Here is a 21013-nt window from a genome sequence, read left to right on the forward strand (position 1 = left end):
TGTTTGTTTGAGACAGGGTCAGGCTGGAGTGCAGTGGCGCAATCTTGGCTCACTGTAACCTCTGCCTCCCAGGTTCAAGTGATCCTCTGTCTCGGTCACCCAAGTAGCTGGGTGCACGCCACCATGCCTGGCCAATTTTTGTATTTTTAGTAGAGATAGTGTTTCACCATGTTGGCCAGGCTAGTCTTGAACTGCTGACCTCAGGTGATCTGCCCGCCCCAAAGTGCTGGGATTATAGGCGTGAGCCATTGCGTCCAGCCTGAAGCCTGGTTTTAAAAGTCATCTGTAAAAGACTTGGGCAAAGGGCCATTGAAGAAATTTGAATATGGACTAGATTTGATTTTATTTTTTTATTTTTAAAATTTTATTTATTCATTTATTTTTTATTTTTGAGGCAGAGTCTCACTCTGTCGCCTAGGCTGGAGTGCAGTGGCCGGATCTCAGCTCACTGCAAGCTCCGCCTCCCGGGTTCCCGCCATTCTCCTGCCTCAGCCTCCCGAGTAGCTGGGACTACAGGCGCCTGCCACCACACCTGGCTAATTTTTTGTATTTTTAGTAGAGACGGGGTTTCACTGTGTTAGCCAGGATGGTTTCGATCTCCTCACCTTTTGATCCATCTGCCTCGGCCTCCCAAAGTGCTGGGATTACAGGCGTGAGCCACCACGCCCGGCCCTGAATATGGACTGTATTTTAAATGATATTAGACAATTATTGCTAATTTTATGAGCTGGGATAAGGGTATTGTAGTTTATAGAAGAATGTCTTTATAAATGTGCGTGCTGAAGTATTTAAGAGTGAACTGTTAAAATATCTCTAAGATATTTTCAAACAGTTTAGCAAAATGTGTGCGTGTGTGTGTGTGTGTGTGTGTGTGTCTCTGTGTGTAAAGTATAAATGGCAAAATGTTAATGAACCTAACTGGCATATTTATTAATGTTCACTGTCCTATTTTTTCTATTTTCTTTATGTTTAAAAGTCTATAATAAATTTTTTTTTCATAAAAAAAGAAAAGAAAGTCCTTGATAAAGTTTGTCTCTCACTGGGTCTGTGCATCCTGCCACCCACAACACCAGTGTCATTTCCTTAGTTCCGGAATACATCAGTCTCCTAAGTAACTTTTTCATTTTTATTCTTCTAGAGACAAGTTTTTTTTGTTGTTGTTGTTTTTTTTTTTTTTTTTTTTTTTTTTTTTTTTAGAAATGAGCTCTCAATCTGTCGCCCAGGCTGGAGCGCAGTGACTTGATCATGGCTCACTGCACCATCCCGGGTTCAAGTGATCCTCCCACCTCAATCTCCCGAATAGCTGGAATTACAGGCACACACCACCACGACTAGCTCGTTTTTTGTATTTTTAGTACAGACGGGGTTTCTCAACGTTGCCCAGGCTGGTCTTGAACTCCTAAGCTCAAGCAATCCACCTGCCTCAGCCTCCCAAAGTGCTGGGACTACAGGCATGAGCCACTGGGCCCAGCAGAGACAAGCTCTTGACCACATATGGCAGCTGGTAGACAGAATCCTACATTGGTTCCTGGACTGTGGAATAAGAACTACCATAGTAGGAAAGGCCACCTGAAAGTTCCTAAAATTATCCCCTCTGACCTTGATAGTAAATATCTTGTTCAGAGAGATAGCAGAGATTGGTGCCACCCTCAAGGACTTTAATAGTTCACAGCTGGCGGTCCTTCTTGTAACTCCATTTAATTCACCAGTCTCACCTCTGCAAAATCTGGGTGCATCATGGCAGCTGACAGTGGCCAATCACAAACTTAACCCTAATTTTAGCTGCTGTTCTGGATATGGTATCCTTACAGAGCAGATGAACCCAGGTTGGGTCTGTGATACGCAGCTATTAATCTAGGAAGGGCATTCTTTCAATACCCATTAGGAAGGGGCATTAGTTCTCATTTCCGTGGGATGAACTGCAGCAGGCTGTCACTGTCTTGCCTCAGAACGAAATCATCCTCCCATTCTAGTTTATTTCTATGAAATTTCAACTTTCAGGAAGGACAGCAAATATTTGATAGTTTGTCAGTTAGTTCTGCCTATGAAGACAGAAGGTAGACCTTGAAAATATGTCAAGCTTTTTGGCCGAAGTCTACGCTCACTACTTTGTTGGATGCTGAGCCAACAAGCCTCAGACAAAGCTGTGAGACTGAGAGTTTCAACGTGGCAGGTAGTAGCAAAGATATTCCTATTAAATTACTGGCAACAAATCCCTGGAAATCATAAAATGGTTGTTATGGGTATTAATGATGTCATAAAAATTGTCCAAAGGCATTGAAATCTTCTCTGATTGTCTCTCCGTTAAATATCCGGTGTGCCTCAGCCTCCAAAAGCAGAGCACGCTCCCCCTTTTCTTCATACAGTGCACACTTAGTGGTGGCCATTTGATTGTATTTACCTGTTTCGCCATTTCCTTCAACACCTAATCTGGATCAAAAGGCATCTTTTTGTCCATCACCTGTTCTCCATAATTAAAGCAGTGGATGAATTGGCATTTAGGTGTATTCTTTCTCTTTCTCTCTCTCTCTTTTTTGTTTTTTTAAACTGAGACAGGATCTCGCTCTGTCACCGAGCCTGGAACATGGTGGTGCGATCACAGCTCACTTCAGCTTCGAACTCCTGGGTTCAAGCGATCCTCCCACCTCAGCTTCCCAAGCAGGTGAAACATACTTTCTGAGTAGGTACGCACCAGCGTGCCTGGTTAATTTTTTTTTTTTTTTTTTTTTTTTAGATGACGTCTTGCTCTGTCACCCAGACGGGAGTGCAATGGCACGATCTTGGCTCACTGCAACCTCCTGCCTCCTGGGTTCAAACCATTCCCTACCTCAGCTTCCTGAGTAGCTGGGGTTATAGGTGCCTCCCACCATGCCTGGCTAATTTTTGTATTTTCAGTAGAGATGGGGTTTCACCAACTTGGTCAGGCTGGTCTCTAACTCCTGACCTCAGGTGATCCACCTACCTCGGCCTCCCAAACTGCTGGGATTACAGTGTGAGTCCTCGAACCTGGCATTTAAATTTTTTTTTGATAGAAAAAAATTATTTTTTAATAGGGTCTTGCTATGTTGCTCAGGTTGGTCTGAAACTCCTGAGCTCAAGTGATCCTCCAGCCTTGGCCTCCCAAAGTCCTGGGATGACAGGCGCCAGCCACCGTGCCCTGCTGACTCACATTCTGTGTTCATGCATAGCAGATACTCTGTCAGCTCTGATCCCAAAGCCTCTTCTGTACAAGTGCCCTACAGCTCATAAAATCATAATTAACAAAACAAGAAAAGACCTGTTTATATAGCCTGTGTTTTCAGAGATAAATAAGATCAAAAGCCATAGAACATTATCCCCAAGGAAAACACGTATGGCAGGAGGAGCTCCATGCCCTGTTCCTCAGTTCTGTCCAGCCTCGGTGAGAAATATCTGCTAGCAAGAGGACATGGTAGTAAAGACTCTTTCAATTTATCTGCCACATTATTCTGCTTTCTCTTTATGCATAATGTTGGTCATTAACTTTGGGGCTGGTGTTGTTTGTTTCTTACTGTTCATGTCACTGATATCTCTCACTGCTACTACCTCTTCTCTGCCTTTAGTGATACAATTGATTGGTTCCATACTTGAAAAGCGATACTTTGCTTTTATTCCAGGAAACCTCATGTGGATGCTGGAAAGGTCACTGAGCTTGTGTGAAAGTGATACAAAAGTTTGGATGGCTTTGTGCCATTATGGGACAAAATTCAATACAGACAAAGCTTGAAGGGCAAAAAGTGAATGGATCACTTGTCGAACGAAATCCAATTTTCAGATATTCATGATGCTACATCCTATTCACACTTTTCTTTTCCAATCCTTGTGTGAAATCATCACCTTCACAGATTCACTTGTCCCAACATGTAAGAATTCGCATTCCACATTTGTGCCGGAGTCTTGTTTACTATGTTTGGGTATGGTGTTATTCTGGTTGTAGTATGTATGTTATTATTTCATTATTGCCTTTATGCCTCAATAAACCATTTTGTGCCACTAATCCACTTTTGTGAAATGAAGCTAAAATGCAATGTGTGAGTAAAAATAAAAAGCCACCTTGAATAAAGTAGGCAGTATTATGTAAATGATTTGGAAGCGCATAAGCCTCAAGGTAGCAGACCCTACTTACTGGATAGCAGCTGCCCCCAAAATGGTCAGCACAATTTGTGGCTCCTGTGCAACCTCTGAACACATCATTATTTTTAGCATTTTAATGGCATTTCTTGAAAAGCATAGTTTATCTTACATTTTCAATTTATGACACGAATATGAACAAAATTGCCTCACAGCTTTTCCTCTGAGGCGGCCTGTGGGATGCGTGATAGCCGTAGAGGGATGACCCAGGGTGTGTGAGCCACACTGCTCTCCACCTCTTGCCTTCTCCACTTAAATATTTGCTTACATTTTTAAAAGTTATTTTTTATAGTTTTATTTCCTATCCTTGGTTACCTTGGTTATTTACTTCTCTGGACTTTTTTTTTTTTTTTTTTTCAGATGGAGTCTTGCTCTGTTGCCCAGGCTGGAGTTCTGTGGTGTGATCTCAGCTCACTGCAACCTCCACCTCCTGGGTTCAAGTGATTCTCCTGCCTCAGCCTCCTGAGTAGCTGGGATTACAGGCACCCGCCATGGCACCTGGCTAATTTTTGCATTTTTAGTAGAGACGGGGTTTAACCATGTTGGCCAGGCTGGTCTCAAACTGCTGACCTCAGGTGATCCGCCCATCTTGGTCTCCCAAAGTGCTTGGATTACAGGCGTGAGCCACCGCACCCAGCCCTCTGGACTTTATTTTTGCATATAATCTTAGAATCTCTTTCCTTCTCCAAAAAGTTAACGTGTTATCTCAGTAGTAGTCATTAAATCATTTTTATTTTCTCCATTTATTTCCACTGCCACGTTGATCACATACACTTTCTTACAGGCCTTCAGCACAATTTCAGGGGCTCCCTTCGTATCAGCCCTGCAGGCAAATCTCTTTTCTTTCTGTTCCACTTTTTGATTTCTTATTCTACTCTTGCATTTGCACTGCGCTACTTTACTTAAGCTTAGTATGTTTTACTACTTGGTAGTGCAAGATCCACCTAATTTCTCTTCTTTTTTCACATTTTTATTGGCCATTCTTTCCCAGGGAATATGCATATATTAGTGGTTTCTGGGTTTTGGTTTTCACGCACAAGGCTTTGGAATAAGCAAGAAAGCACTCTACAAATATGAGACATTTCTCTTCTTGTAGTCTTATTATTAGCGATCCTATTAACAGGCAATTTTAATAAAATAGGTAACCTTTTCTCACATGGGAGATCTCAGGTTTTGATACTGTTACTAACATTTTATAAGAAGCCCTTCATATTGTGACCCTAAGTTTTCCTAGTCTGAGATGCTGGGAACACATGAATTGATGTGGTTGTCATTAACTAATGCAACAGGCCAAATTATTTCTCCACTGGACTGTGGAGACACTGCCACTACCTGTTGGCCAAAATAATTAAGATTGGACTACATTTTTAGGATGATAAAATTGCCAATAAAAAGTAAAAAACATGTAGTCAGCCTATTAATTCCTTTGTTTCTATGACTCTAAGCAATCAATTTTTCACATTCCACACCTACACTGAGATAACTAACTCGGAAAGTTCAGTTTGGACACCAGGGAGGCAGAACTTTAAAGTAGCATCTTATTAAAAGCACATACAGGCAGAAAAATCCCATGGGTCTTGCTATGAGTTTGCATACTCTATGCGTATATTGTCAGGGCAAACATCTTAGAGATCCAGATGGTTCACAAAGCATCTTGTGATTAAGTGATCTGAGGCAAAGGACCCATTGGTGGCCTTGTATTGTTAGTAGTTAAATATGATATAGCTTCTGTAATCAGAATCCACTAAATGAAAACAGAGCGGGTACTACTGTTTGTACTTGGTGTGCCAAGTTAGGTTTCTCTGTGGACTTCAAGAGATTTCTTTAAATGTTGTTTTATTATATTTGTAATTAGCCCTTGTGAAGAAAGGCTCTTTTAGTTTCTGCAGTGATGCATTGCAGCTTTCATTATAACAAATACCCATGACCCCTGGTGCCTAACTGTAAACAATGATAGTTACTAGCCTCATTAGGAGACTAGCAGATGGCTCATAAAGTCCTCACTGGAGTTTCAACCCATTGGCGGCTTGCAGCACACAAATGTTTATCTTTAAACAGTGTAAAATATGTCAGAAGGGGTCTGCATTCTCCTTTCATTAGTATTAATGCATTCTGATTTTAACAAGGAAAATTTCTTTGATTATACTTTTTGTTTGTTTGTTTGCTTACTCTAACGTGAACTGATTTTCAGAATTTTTTCTGGCATCTTACCTTTTGGAAGAACAAACCAAATTCTGTCAACTTCTCACTTTTGTCTTTACTCGTTCTGCAGACATTTCTGAATCCTACTATAGGCGAGGCTAAAATATTAGAGATAGAGTGATGAATACAATATGGTAGATGCTCAATAAATACTTACTGAAAATGCAGTGGTTTCCCCCAAAGGACAGTTTTGCTCTCCACGGTTTCAGTTACCTGCAGCAAACCTTGATCTGAAAATATTACATGGAAAATTTCAGAAATGCAAAATTTGTAAGTTTTGAAAGTGCATGCTGCTCTGAGTGGCATAATGAAATCTTGCAACATTGGCTCTGTCCCGCCTGAGGGGTGAATCATTCCTTTCTCTAGCATATCCGTGGTGTCTACACTACCTGCCCGCTAGTCCCTTAGTAGCCGGCTTGGTTATCAGATTGATGGTCTCGGGTATCACAATGTTTGCATCCAAGCCACCTTTATTTTACTTTCTAGGGGTCCCAAAGTGCAAGAGTAGTGATGCGGGCAATTCGGATATGCCAAAGAGAAGCAATAAAGTACTTCTAAGTGAAAAGGAGAAAGTTCTCAACTTATAAGGAAGGACAAAAAATTCTACACTGAGGTGTACTGATCTACAGTAAGGTCAAATCTTCAATCCGTGAAATTGTGAAGAAGGAACGAGAAATTTGTGCTAGTTCTGCTGTTGCATCTCAGATTGCTATAGTCATGGCCACAGTGCGTGGTAAGTGCTCAGTGAAGATGGAAAAAAGGCATCACATTGGTGGGCGGAAGACATGAACATAAAACATGTTTTAGGTATTCAGTGGAGGTCTTGGAACACAGGGACAGTGGCACTATTTTTCATATCTTCTGCCTATTTTTCGTATCTTTTACCTGTCTTTCCCATTGGATGGTTTATCACTTTTTGCTCATTCATCGATGAAATCATATTTTAAGATTAATTTTGTTTTTGAGATGGAGTTTCATTCTGTCACCCAGGCTGGAGTGCAGTGGCGTCATCTCAGCTTGCTGCAACCTCTGCCTCCCGGGTTCAAGTGATTCTCCTGCCTCAGTCTCCCGAGTAGCTGGGACTACAGGTGTGCGCCACCACACCTGGCTAATTTTTGTATTTTTAGTGGAGATGGGATTTCGCCATGTTGGCCAGGCTTGTCTTCAACTCCTGACCTCAGGTGATCTGCCTGCCTTGGCCTCCTAAAGTGCTGGGATTACAAGCGTAAGCCACTGCCCCTGGCCTTTAAGATTAATTTATATCAGATAAATTAACTGATCATAAAGTATGCCCGTTTTAGATTTTTATAAACACAGCTGTGCACTACATAATGATGTTTCAATCAGCATCGGTCAAGGTTATCATGGAGCTGCCCTAAGCAGGTGTTTCATTTTTGTGTTTGATACTGTATTTTTACTGTACCTCTTCTGTGTTTGGATATGTTCAGATACGTAAATCCTTGCCATTTTGCTACAGTTGCCTATAGTGTTCAGTAGAGTCACATGCTATACAGGTTTGTAGCCTAGGCGCAGTAGGCTCTACCTCGTACCTAGGTGTGTAGTAGGTTGGGCCATCTAGATTTGTAGGTGGAAGACATGATCAGAAAATGTGTTTCGATTGACAACAAATGCGTTGTGCCAGAAAGCACGGAACTTACAGGAAGACTTGAGCAAGGGTTCCCCTGAAATAAGTGACACCAAGCCATTTCCTACAAGTAAGGGATGGTTCCACAGATTCAGGAATAGGTTTGGACCAAAAAATAAAAAAATGACTGCAGAAGCTGCACCTGCCGATGAAGAAGCTGCTGCTGCATTTCTGGCAGAGCTGAGGAAGTTGATTAAGGAGAAAGAACACCATACAAATCTTCAACTGTGATGAAACGAGGTGTTTCTGGAAGAAGATGCCCAATAGAACCTACGTTCATAAAAGTTCAAAGGAGGCGCTGGGGCATGAAGCATGGTAACGCTGGTACCAGGTAACAATGCTGCAGGGCATATGATAAAGCCAGGTCTCATGCACAGAGTGAAGAATGCATGTGCTCTCAACAACCACCACCACCTACTATGTACCCACAAAAATTAAATTTAAAAACTTCATGATTTAAACCCCCCCAAATTATCTGCCCATGTTCTGTCGCTATAATCAGAAAGTGTGGCTGAGAATCATCTCGTTCATGGAATGACTCCACCAATGCTTCATCCCAGAAGGGAAAAAATACTTGGAAGAGGAAGGGGTGGAATTTAAAGTCCTGTTTAGACAACAGACATTGCACCTGCACAGCCTGAATTTGTTTGTTGAGAAAATTAAACTGTCGAGGTTGTGTTTTTACCTCCAAGTACAACCTCATTGCTTCAGCCCTTTGTCCAGGGCATGACATCATTTAGCTTGTCAAAACCGTATACACCCACCTGAGATTCTGATCAGCAATTGATGCAGACTCTAATCTGGACATAATGCGATGCTGGAAATTATTCACTATCGCTGACACAATAACACTCACCAAAGCAACAATGCATGAATCAAAACCAGCAATTATAAATGTCTGCAGCAAGAACCTATTGAGTGAAGTCATGAATGATTTTAAAGGCTTTCTGGGATTGATGAAGTTAGGAAAATCACTCGTGCAGAAAGACAAGTTGGTGGAGAACGATTTGCCGACATGCTTGAGAGGAAGTGGGAGAACACATTGAAGGCCATTGACAAGTGTTAAACCAGGAATTGGGAGAACTTGAGTCATCCACAGAGGAAGTGGAAGAAGAAACCGAAGTGGAATCAGCAATGTGGACGTTACCAACATTTGTTGAAGTGTTTCCGATTTCACAGACTTTTAAAGACAAAATTATGAAATGTGATCCTTAGTTGGAACGCAGCATTAAAGTCACCCGCATGGTCACCAGAGGATGAGAACGTCTGCAGCAAAGCTTTGAAGAGTTAGAGACAACCTCTGATTACAACGTTCTTCCAAAGTTTTCAGCAAAAAAATGTTCAACTATCCAGGATCCTCAGCTATCAACATCATCGGCTCCTGACATTCAACTGTCAGCATTGTCATGGCCCAGTGACCCGGACCACCCGTGGCAGCTCATCCCCCTTTGGACATAACGTCAGCAGGTCCGTAGTAGCCTAACACTATGTCACAACGCCAATGGCATTCACCTCACTTCACTCATCACAAAGGCATTTCATCATCTCACATCATCGTCAGAAGGGCGAGTACAGCGCAGTAAGATATTTTGAGACAGCAAGACCAGATTCACATAACTTTTGTTACAGGGTATCATTATTATTGGTCCATTTTATTATTGTTGTCGTTAATCTCTGACTCTGACTAATTTATAGGTTAAGCTTTATCATAGGTATGTAGGCATAGGAAAAAAATACTGTGTATAGGGTTTGGCACTGTCTGAGGTTTCAGACATCCACTGGGGGTCTTGGAACATATCCCCAAAGATAAGGAGGGACTCCTGTACTTACAGAAAGACTGAAACTAAAATTAAAGTGCCGTTTCATTTTATATACTTGTGCTCTCTAGTGAAAGAGTATTTGAGCACTATTTCTCAAAGAGCCATATTATTTTTGTCTATACATATTTCCTTTGAACTACAAAATGTTAGAAATTGGAGAATATGTTTTACATCAGCTTAAGACTTTTCTGAGTCAGACACATATGAAATTTTCAGGGCTAAAAGTTACCTAGATAAAAACAACAATAGTGAACATTTATTGAGCATTTACTGTGTGCCACTGCTTACCTATGCTAAGGATTTTATTACCTCACTTAATTCTGTAAAGTCTAAACAATCCACGGGGAATGTACTATTTCCTCATTTTACAGATGAAACTAAAGCTTAAAAATATTAATCAAGTTACCCAAGTTCTCCCAGGCAAAATGTGGCTGAGACTAGGTTCAAATGGAGGGAATTTGACTCCAGATCCCATACTATTTTGAACTGTTATATGTTAGTCACAACAGTGTTTACGTCTAGACATCCATGTGTCTACAATAGTTTATTCCTACCCAGCATTGTTTGGAAGACTGCATTTGTGAGTATTTAACCATTCGGACTGCTTGGTTCAAATCCTGGTTCTATCATTCAAAGCTGTGTGACTGGCCGGTCGCGGTGGCTCACGCCTGTAATCCCAGCACTTTGGGAAGCTGAGGCGGGTGGATCACCTGAGGTCAGGAGTTTGAGACCAGGTTGTCCAACATGGTGAAACCCTGTCTCTACTAAAAATACAAAAATTAGCTAGGTGTGGTGGTACGTGCCTGTAATCCCAGCTACTCGGGAGGCTGAGGCAAGAGAATTGCTTGAACCCAAAAGACAGAGATTGCAGTGAGTCGAGATCACGACACTGCACTCTATCCTGGGCAACAGAGCAAGACTCTGTCTCATAAATAAATAAGTAAATAAATAAATAAATAAATAAACGAATGCTGTGTGACTACTGGCAAGTGACTTCACCTCACCAGGTTTTGTTTTCCTTACTTAGAAACTGCAGGTAATTATAGTGCCCACCTCATAGGGTTGATGTGAGGATAAAATGATGTAATATATGCAAAGCACTTAAGGGAGCAGGTGGCATATAGTACATCCTATTATACAAATAGCTGTTACTACTATTATTCTTATCAATGTTATTAGAGAGTCCGTTGCTCCTATTTGAGCTCAATGTGTCCATAAAGGAATTCATACTCAGTGTTGTTATACCTTCTGATTTTTAAAGAGAAACTAAAACCTAGATTTTTTTTTTAAATGAGGTCTCCCAATTTTTAAATGTCAACACCTAATGGAAACTTTCAAAACTCCTGAGTGAGCAAAGGAAAATGTCTGTAGGCCAAATGCAGCCCACCATGGGCAGTTTGTGCAGTGAACTGCAGTGAAGTTACAGAATAAGGACCATAGAATGCAGACACCAGAGGGGATTGTTTATGCCACTTGGAATAGCCTAGTGTCTAAACAGGTCTTTGGGAAATTCACTTAGCATCCAATGTTACAGACTTAACCTGGTCTGATTGGCTTGGTCCACTAATTGTGTTGTTGCTAGCTGGTAAGAATTATGTTAGGTACCATATCCCTCAGGTATTCTCTAAAAGATGATTAATTTGAGTTGATTACTTTCAACAAAACAAAAAGGAATCAAGGAGCCCAGTGTGGTGGTGTGTGCCTGTAGTCCCAGCTACTCAGGAGGCTGAGGCAGGAGGATTGTTTAGGAAATCGAGGCTGCAGTGAGCTATGATCGCACTGCACTTCAGCCTGGGTGACAGAGTGAGACTTTGTTTCTAAAGAAAGAACCTGAAAGGTGAAGGAAAGTTACGAGATTTCCATTTCCAGAAACCGAAGCCTCGATGTTATCCACAGGGAAGGTGTTGCTCAGATTGTATATACCAGTGCTGTACGTTTCCTTGGACATTTAAATGATGATATGTCTATTTTCATTTCTAAGATGGTTCTGCCAGAATGTCTAGGCTCTGTCATCATATACTACGGTCTATCCAGCAACACTTAATTATTTTAGAAATATTATCAGAAGTTGAGGTTTGTTTATCTGCCAGGTCTATCAGCACCTGAGTCCTTCACAAGCTGGCTGTCGCAGTCGCAGCAGGAATCACTCTGGCCCCGACTCGTGTCCCAGCACCGATCCAAACGCGGGTTCCAGCGGCTCTAGCAGCTGGCCAGGCATGTGCTTCAGCCGATAAAATATGCTGAGACAGACACATAGTTTTGAAAAACTCAGTAGTAGTGAATGAGTATCCATGTTAACTTAAATATAAATAAATAAGTAAATTTACAAAGAGGGATTTATAGGATTAAATAAAGAACAGCATGTGACCAGAGATGTTGTGGAAGGACACTGAATGGTGTTTTTGTGCTGGCCATGCTTTTCCTTGGTGGTGTCCGGAAGGGCTGAATTTCCTTAGCCCTGGTTTTCCTTGAGGGAAAAACCACAGGCAAAGGGTTCCAGCCTCTATTTTGCGGAAGAATGCCACACTCAGCATTGCGTTTTTAGAAGTAATAATGTGCTCCATTCATTCATTTGTTAATTACTTATTTAAAAAATTTTTTTTTTTTTTTTTTTTTTGATTTTGAGACGTAGTCTCGCTCTGTTTCCCAGGCTGGAGTTCGGTGGCCGGATCTCGGCTCACTGCAACCTCTGCCTCCCAGGTTCAAGCGATTCTCCTGCCTCAGCCTCCCAGTAACTGGGATTACAAGGTGTGCGCCACCACGCCCGGCTAACTTTTGTGTTTTTAGTAGAGACAGGGTTTCGCCATGTTGGCCCAGCTGGTCTCGAACTCTTGACCTCAAATGATCCACCCACCTTGGCCTCCCAGAGTGCTGGGATTGCAGGAGTGAGCCACCGCACCCTGCTCATTTATTAATTTATTTGTCCAATATTTATCAATCTCCTACCATGCCCAAGGCACCTTAGAGGGCACCGAGAATACAACAGCAAACACGATACAGTCCCTGCCCTCGGTCACTTCAAGAGCTGGAGGGAGAGGGGAGTGAGTGAAAACAGTGCACTGAGATGGAAGATGGAAGGGGCAATCGGGGGTGCTTCACAGAGGAGGAGGCATGTTGGTAACGTGGTAACGTGGAACGTTGGTAACGTTCCGTGATAACGTGGAACGTTGGTAATGTTCCGTGAAGTCTGCATCTTCAAATGCCCCTAGCTCTGTCTAGGCTGATGAGACAGGAGAAGGGCCAGGCCTGAGAAGTGGCTTATGGTTGGAGGGGAGTCAGAAAGGGAAGGATGATTTCTCAGAAGGAATGAGAGGAGCGCAGCCCCCTTGGTGATCCCCACTTCCTGGGGAACGGGCCTTTTCCTGGCAGTGCTGTGCTGCGGCCCCGCGGGCCAAATGCGGGTAGACATGCTGCCCTCCCGCGCGTGGCCGGGAAAAGGGCAGGGCACTGTTCCTTCCCTGTGCCCCTCCCCTCTGCCATCAGTCTCCACTTCTCTATTTACCTCTCTGCCCTCTCGCCCCTAAACCTCCTTTCTCTCCCCATCTGGCTTCCCTCTCCATCCGTCAGTGAGCTGTGATTGCGCTGCACTCCAGCCTGGGCGACAGAGTGAGACTTTGTCTCTAAAAAAGAAGAAGAAGAAAAAAAAAAAAAACGAATGATGAAGGAAAGTGACAAGATTTCCATTTCCAGAAACCCAAGTCTTGACGTTATCCACACGGAAGATGTCGCTCAGAATACACTTTTCTTGGTGCGCTTTTCTTCCTAGCTTAGGGCATTTCCTTCTATTTCGGGATCCGGAGGTAGGAAAGGGGCTTGTGGGGCCCCCTGTCTTTCACTTGGCTGTTCCGATTCTGCCATCTTCAGGAGAAGGACGGCCCTGCAACTGCATTCAATTCAGGTTTCTTGCCTGAGGAGGGTGAAAAAACAAGGAGGGTCTCAAGGACTGAGCGCAGCTGTGAGGGGCAGCTCACAAGGAAGGAGGTAAATGTTTTCTCTTAGCTATCCGCCCCAGCCTGTCTCTGCTCTGGGTGCGGGACCTGGGGGGTTAGAGATACAAATGTGTCTAGGCAGCCAAAATGTCAAGCAATTACACTGTTCCAAGGGCGGAAGGTTAAACGTGTATGCCACACGCAAAATACAATTGTGCTGACGGCACTTGGAGAAATGAGTGGCTATCTCAGCCTAAGCCAGTTCTCAAAACAGGAGTGCTCACTTGCTGGGAATTGGAGGAAAATCACGAATTCACTTCAAGGTATAGCGCTTTGGCTTGCCAGAAAATTGCTGTGAGTGGGCAAGGATGGGGGCATTAGTATTGGGGGCTTGGGGTTAGGGGCAGATCTGCTGAGAGAACTAATGACTTGAGTTGGAGTGAAAACAAGAATAAAAGACTTTGTATTCAATTTCCACTCCCTTGAAACACACTACCCTGTGGGAGTCATACATAATTAATGATATTACCATGCAACAGTAGGACTACGGAGATACACTAATATTGATGAATATTTTTTCATTTTTATTGCACTTTTCAAGTATGCCAAAAAACATTAAAAGTTCATAAAAGAAAATAACTTGGCTCCATTATGACTGATCTCATACCTGCAAATGAGTCCATGGTACCACAAGCTTACTAGCCATCTGCGCTTATTGGGACAGTCCCATTTTTCACTGTTTGTGGTCCCAGATGTCTGGACGTTTCAGATGAACTCCTGGGTTTGAGTATTGGTTTTTACCAGAGGAACAGAGTCGTGGGAGACTAAATCCCATTTGATTCCAGAAATACTTTGAGGAAGGAAGAAGACATGGGTAAATAAGATGCTGACTTTGTCAGCTGATGAGTATTCATTATATCAACCAATATTGATTGACCTCTTAAGCTTAAAATTTATCACTCAAATTGTAGCTAACATAGCGTGGACTACACAATAGCTGCTTTTGCTAGTTGGTGGTTCTGCTGCTATAGCCAACTGTGCTGAATTATTTTTTGCTCAGAAGCTGACATGTTTGGGAGGGAAATAGCTTTCTGGCCCTTTAATAAGTAATTCTAGTTAGTCCTCTCCCATCCATCCCAAATCAATAGGAAACACAGTCAAGAGGAACCCATCATCTGGTGTTGAAAGGTAGATTTGCAGAAGTCCACCCATGTGTAGCGGAGACAGAATACTCAGCAGATATTTCCCAGGCTCCCCTGCAGGCTCAGCCCCTGCAGAGGGGAAGTGGATCAGCCTCATTTCTGGACTGAAGCTGCACGTTGAATGGGTAAAGCCCGTGGTCGTAAGCAGGCTGGTTCAATGACATGGAAGACACAACTCTGCAGTCACTGGAACCACGATGGACTCTGTGTGTGCTGGAAATGAACCTTCATGGTGCTAAGTCACTGAGATTTCAGATTTTGTCCGTTGCCCTAACATATCATTGCCTACACACACTAGTAGACTGTTTATCTTTTTCTAAAGCAAGAAAAACCACACATCAATAAACATTTGCTGTGCCTCTATTATACGCAAGAGAACATAGCAGTGAACTCCCTCCCCGAAGAGCACTTTCTCCATGGAAGTCTCTGATTCATCATTCACTGTTCCCATGGGTGACTGACGACATCCCAAACTCTGAAGGCTGGTGACAATCCAGTTCGGGAATATCGGTGTGGAGGAAGCATTGGCTCTGATGCCAGAAACTCAAATTAGCTTTTGGTATTTAATGTCATTTAATCTTGTCTGTTTACTTATTTAAAATAACTGTGACTTTCTTCATTTTCAATGTGCATTAAAGTACATTTTGTACTTGATGGAAGATTAGTAACTCTTGAAACATATCATGTGAAGTAATTTTAGACTCCTTTTCTTCCCAAATTAGGCTGCCATCAAGCCCTGCTGCTTCCATCACAGAGTTTCCAAAGCACTCTCATTCTTGCACCTTCACCATCAATGGGTTCAATTAAAAAACAAACCCTGACTTTTGGGTATGTAGCAAGGAGTAGGTGGGCAGACCAGAGACAGTCACCTTTTAAAATCTCATCTGAGAGGCTTACTTACTTCATAATCTCTCGAGTGATGTGCCTGAGGGAGCCCCTTGTATCTTCAGAAAGTAAGAATGTTTTCTATTTTGTTGCTAATCTTACGATGGAACCTTAAATAAAGAATAGTGAAATTTTATTAGGGAAGGAAAGTAGGGAGAAGAGAGTGATTAATATACTCAGGTTCTCAAGTGCAAAGAAATTTCAGCGAGCTGTAAAGTTTGAGTATGTGTGTAACTTTTTATTTCCCCTTGATGTATGATTAGGTTTACTACCTCTTGATATTAACATTTACACACCAGCTGTAGTAGCAACACATTTTACATTCTTTTGCAAATTAGTTTTCAATCCAGTATGTCTCTGGAAAGGGAAGTAAAATCTTGCTAAAGAATACAAACTCGCTCTTGTAAACCAGAATATTATATTTTTGACAGAAACTAAAGGGAAGAGAGAGAGAGATGAGAACGCAATATGATGAATGCTTGTTGCTGTAATACACATTTCATCACTTAATTCTCACTACAATCTGAAGATAGAAATGATCCCCATTTTATAGATGAGGATACTGAGCCTTAAGGGAATATGAGTATTTCCTAACTTTAGCCTGCTGGTCCTGCGAGGGGCAGGTGGAGCTGGCATGCTGACACAGCCTTTCTGACCCCAGAGTTAGTGTGTTTCTCCCATTCTGCCAGACTGGCTGTGGGAGGATGCCCCACCACAGCTCCATCTTCAAGTCATGCCTATTCCATCTGGCTCTCCAAAGGTGTTAGGGCATGCATTTTCAATGGGTGCAATATTGTCCCCAATGGGGCAAAAATTGGTTTTTGGGAAGAGGCAGGAATCTTTGTCTTGCTGTAAAGCACCAGTATAGTGCATAAACAGATATCTAGCATGCTTGTGCTATTAACATCTCATGGAGGGGGTGATTAGGAACAAAAGTGGCTAGAAAAGGCTAGTTATAGGGGTGCTAATGAAAACAAGGTTGAGAAACAATGAGCAAAGGGAAGAGGAGCGGCCCAGGAGACGTGAGCGGCTGTTCAGTGGCTTGTTGCATCTGCTGTTGGTCTGGGACCATAATTGGGGGATGACCTGGAGCCCCAGGTGCCTTGGGTTCTTTCTTATTCTTTCTGAACATGGAAGTTCAGAGAACGCACAGACCACAACCAATAAATGGAATCTGTTGCTAGATCTTCATCCCGACCTTTTGTCCTCCAACTCCTTCAAACCTTCACTGGTAGATTTAGCTCACACAGAGCAATGGCAAAAAGGCTTCAAGGAAATGCACAGGAGCTCCTTTCCCTAAGCAGCTCGGGGACACCTGAAGTGGAAACACTTTCTAGAGCAAAGATTCAAAGACCCTTCCATCTGTCCAGTTCACAGATCCCCCGGGGACCCTATTGGTCTGGGACATGTGTGTTGTTCCCCGTCTGCTCTCCCGTAATTGGCACCAAGGGTAGGGGAAGGTTGAAGGTTTTTTGGAAAACGAAGCTAATCATTAGGTCTACCTAAAGATTCCTCCACCAAAGTGGGATGTGAGGCTTTACTCCTGTGACCTCAGGTGTCTGTCTTGTCACTCATACAGGGGACTGAGGAAGTGGCTGCAATGACTCAATTCTTCTGTGTGACTTCTCTGCCCTCGACAGAGCAGAACTTAAGGCAGACATCCTCTGGAATAACGGTGCTGCTCACCTCTCATTTTAAAATTACATCAGTAGTAGTCCTAGGAGCAGATTTTTCTTTCTTTCTTTCTTTTTTTTTTTTTTTTGAGCAAAACTAGAAACTAAAGAACAGGGCTCCAATATCCTGTGTCTCCTCTGTGTTGTAACTGGGCATACCTTGTTTCCACTAACTTTTGTCTTCATCTTGAAGGCGGGAGAGGCCTGTTTAAGATTTTTAAATGTGGGAAAGAGGAAGAGCTATGTTAATAGTAAGAGGAAAACTATGCATTTAGGTCACTCACTAACACACTTAAAAGAAAAAGTTTCCAGTCACAATAAATAATTGGATTTCTTGCAGGGGACACACAATACTTCAGATAACTCCTTTCTGCTTTATCTGGGTTTTTGATGCCTGGTAGGAGGGAGTTGGGGAGAGACGCTTCACAGTGGATGGAGGGAGATAAAAGGGAAGGATCTGACAGTTGCCATTACCACCGTGCCGTATCGTTTACCTCAGCCAGGAGTCACTAACGCGCCAGGTCACCCCTGGGGTAGAGGGCAAGACGAGGAGTTTACACAGCCACGTAGGGTAGCTGGCTGGCTGGGGGCATTCATCAAAGTGTGACAACAAACATGAGAAGATGTGTTCAGGCACAGAGATGAAGATGACAGTGCTTTGCTTGCGATGCGGCAGCACTTTGGTGGAAGGGGTGCTTTCATTTAATAATGGTGACATCAGCTCCTTCTGAGCTTTTGAGAAGGAGTCACACAATTAAGGCTTTAGTGAAACAGCCTGTTTCTTTAGAATTGAGCTCTTCCTAAGAATGTATTGTTTCACTAAAATGTCTTCCTCTGCAGCAACTCCAAATCTGAACTGGAAATCTTTCTTTTTTATTGTGGTAAAATATATATAACATAAAATTTACCGTTTTACTGATGTTTCCTTGTACCATTCAGTGGCATTAAGTACACTCGCATTGTTGTGAGACTATCCCCACCATCCACCTCCAGAACTTTTTCATTAGCCCCAGCTGAACTCCGTTGACATCGAACGCTAACTCCCTATTCCTCGCTCCTCTCAACCCTGGGTGACCGCTGTTCTATTTTCTGTTTCTATGAATTTGACTATTTCCAAGAACTTTGTAAAAGAGGAATTATACAACATTTGTCTTTTGTGTCTGGCTTATTTCATCTAGCATAACGTCTTCAAGGTTCATCCGTGTTGTAGCATGTATCAGAATTTCATTTTCCCCTCATTTAAAAATTGTGCTAAAATACACATGCATAAAATTTATCATCTTACCATTTTTAAGTGTATAGGTCAGTGGCATTAAATATATTCATAATGGTATGCAACCATCACCACCATTCATCTCCATAACTTTTTGGCCTTGTAAAACAGAAACTCTGTACCCATTAAATTTTCAAATCTTCCCCTACCCCCAGCTCCTGACAACCTCCATTCTCTTTTTGTGTCTATGACACTGACGGCTCTAAGTATTAATACATCATATTAGTGGAATCACACAATATTTTTCTTTTTATGATTGGCTTAATTTGGTTAGCATAATGTCCTCAAGATTCATTGTATTATAGCATATGTCAGAATTTCCTTCCTTTGTAAGTCGTGTAATATTCCATTGTACGTATATACTACATTTCAGTTATTAATTCATCCATTCATCAGTGAACACTTGGGTTGCTTCCAATTTAGGCTATTGTGAACAATGCTGTTATGAACGTGGATGTGCAGATATTTCTTTGAGACTCTGCTTTCAATTCTTTCAGCACTCAGAAGTGAAATTGTTGGAGCATATGGTAATCTATTCTTCCTACAAGGACTTCCTACAAGGAATCTACTGTTTCCTACAAGGACTGCACCATTTTACATTCCCACCAACAATGCACGTGGTTTCAATTTCTCCACATCTTCATCAACACTTGTTATTTTCTGTTTGTTTGATAGTAGCCCTCCTAATAGGTGTGAGGTGGTATCTTGTAGTTGTTTTGATTTGTATTTTCTAAGGATTAAAGATGCTAAGCATTTTTTTTATGTACTTGTTGGCTATTTGTACATCTTCTTTGATGAAATGTCTATTTAAGTTTTTGCCTTTTTTTTTTTTTTTTTTTTTTTTGAGACAGGGTCTTGCTCTGTCACCCAGGCTGGAGTACCCTGGTGCAATCTCAGTTCACTGCAACCTCCCCGTCCCAGGTTCCAGTGATTCTCCCACCTCAACCTCCCGAGTAGCTGGGATTACAGGCATGTGCCACCACACCTGGCTAATTTTTATATTTTTAGTAGAGATGGGTTTCACCATGCTGGCCAGGCTGGTCTCGAACTCCTGGCCTCAAGTTATCCACCAACCTCAGCCTCCTAAAGTGCTGGGATTACAGGCATGAGCCACTGCGCCTGGTCTTTTTTTGCCTGCTTTTGAGGTGGATTGTTTGTGTTTTTTAAATTGTCGTTGAGTTTCAAGAATTCTTTTATATCCTGGATGTTAATCCTTTATCAGATATATGATTTGCAAACATTTCCTCCCATCCTGTTCCCTTTTTTACTATGTTGTATAGCTTTTTATGCACAAAAATTTAAAATTATTATGAAGTTCAATTATTCTGTTTTTTTCTTCAGTTGCACATGTCTTTAATGTCATATCCAAGATATCATTGCCCAACTCAATGTCATGAAGCTTTTGCTCTATGTTTTCCCCTAAGATTTCAATAGTTTTAGGGCTTACATTTAGGTTTTTATCCATTTTGGGTTAATTTTTGCATATGGTGCTAGGTAAGGCTCCAGCTTCATTCTTTGCATGTGACTATCCAGTTTTCCCAGCACCATTTGTTGAAAAGACTATCTTTTCCCCATTGAGGAGTCTTGGCACCTTTGTAAAAAAATTATTTGAACATAAATGTGCAGGTTTATTTCTGGGCTTTCTATTCAATTCCACTGGTCCATATTTCTGTCTTTATACCAATACTACACTGTTTTGATTATTGTAGCTTTGTATTAAGTTTTCAAATCAGGAAATGTGAGTCGTCTAGCTTTGTTCTTCTTTTTCCAGATTGTTTGGTCAGTTTGGGATCCCTTGAAATTTCGTATGAATTTTAGGATGGGTTTTTCTATTTCTACAAAAAAGTGGGATTTTGATAGAGATTGCATTGAGTCTATAGATTGCTTTGGATAGTGTTGCTGTCTTAACAATATTAAATCTTTCAATTCATGAACAAGGGATATGTTTCCATTTACTTATGCCTTTTAAAATTTCTTTCATCAATATTTTGTAGTTTTCATTGTACACATCTTTTACCATGTTGGTTAAGTTGATTCTCAAAGTATTTCATTCTTTTTGATACTATTGTAAATATAATTATTTTCATAATTTCCTTTTCGGATTGTTTATTGTCAGTGTATAAAAATGCAACCGATTTTTGCATGTTGAAAAGTCAACATGCAAAAGACACAAAGGTATCTTGCTACTTTGTTGAATTAATGGATTAATTCAACTTTTTGTATGTGGAATCTTTA

The 21013-nt window shown here is 41.7% G+C and overlaps 1 long non-coding RNA gene across 1 annotated transcript in view; it reads right to left on the minus strand.

The window, feature by feature from the left end:
- LOC139362268 (uncharacterized) overlaps nucleotides 1–12911 on the minus strand; it is a 29290-nt gene extending 16379 nt beyond the window's left edge. Inside the window, exons 1-3 of the long non-coding RNA XR_011620773.1 lie at nucleotides 12763–12911; nucleotides 11919–12056; nucleotides 6509–6581 (exon numbers count right to left, since the gene is read on the minus strand). This is a non-coding gene — a long non-coding RNA (uncharacterized lncRNA). The remainder of the gene's footprint in view (nucleotides 1–6508; nucleotides 6582–11918; nucleotides 12057–12762) is intronic.
- Between the last annotated feature and the right edge of the window lie 8102 nt (nucleotides 12912–21013).

This window comes from Macaca nemestrina, chromosome 3 (assembly GCF_043159975.1).
Source record: "Macaca nemestrina isolate mMacNem1 chromosome 3, mMacNem.hap1, whole genome shotgun sequence".
Taxonomy (NCBI): Eukaryota; Metazoa; Chordata; class Mammalia; order Primates; family Cercopithecidae; genus Macaca; species Macaca nemestrina.